We start from the raw sequence: 1167 nt of genomic DNA on the forward strand, positions 1-1167 counted from the left end.
GAAGCCTTCCCTTTGAAAACCAGCACAAGACAAGGATACCTTCTCTCACCACTCCTATTCAACATAGTATTGGAAATTCTGACCAGGGCTATCAGGCAAGATAAAGAAATAAAGCATATTCAAATAGGAAGAGAGGAAGTCAAATTGTCTCTGTTTGCAGATGACATGATTGTATATTCAGAAAATCCCATCATCTCAGTCTAAAAACTCCTTAAGCTGATAAGCAACTTCAGCAAAGTCTCAGGATACAAAATCAATGTGCAAAAATCACAAGCATTCCTATACAGCAATAATAGACAAACGGAGAGCCAAATCATGAGTGAACTCCCATTCACAATTGCTACAAAGATAATCAAATACCTAGGAATACAACAAAAGATGTGAAGGACCTCTCTAAGCAGAAGTACAAACCACTGCTCAAGGAAATAAGAGAGGACACAAGCAAATGGAAAAATATTCCATGCTCATGGATAGGAAGAATCAATATCGTGAAAATGGCCATACTGCCTCAAGTAATTTATAGAATCAATGCTATTCCCATCAAGCTACCATTGACTTTATTCACAGAATTAGAAAAAAACTACTTTAAATTTCATATGGAACTAAAAAAGAGCCAGTATAGCCAAGACAATCCTAAGCAAAAAGAACAAAGTTGGAGGTATCACGCTACCTGACTTCAAACTACACTAAAAGTTTACAGTAACCAAAACAGCATGGTACTGGTACCAAAACAGATATATAGACCCATGGAACAGAATAGAAGCCTCAGAAATACCAACACACATCTGCAACCATCTGATCTTTGACAGACCTGACAAAAACAAGCAATGGGGAAAGGATTCCCTATTTAATAAATGGTTTTGGCAAAACTGGCTAGCTATATGCAGAAAACTGAAACTGGACCCCTTCCTTACACCTAACACAAAACTTAACTCAAGGTGGATTAAAGACTTAAACATGAGAACTAAAACCACAAAAACCCTAGAATAAAGCCTAGGCAATACCATTCAGAACATAGGTATGGGCAAAGACTTCATGACTAAAACACCAAAAGCAAATTGCAACAAAAGCCAAAATTGATAAATAGGATCTAATTAAACTAAAGAGCTTCTGCACAGCAAAAGAAACTATCATCAGAGTGAACAGGCAACCTACAGAATGGGAGAA

The sequence above is a fragment of the Colobus angolensis genome, unplaced genomic scaffold (assembly GCF_000951035.1).
Source record: "Colobus angolensis palliatus isolate OR3802 unplaced genomic scaffold, Cang.pa_1.0 Scaffold261, whole genome shotgun sequence".
NCBI classification, from domain to species: Eukaryota; Metazoa; Chordata; class Mammalia; order Primates; family Cercopithecidae; genus Colobus; species Colobus angolensis.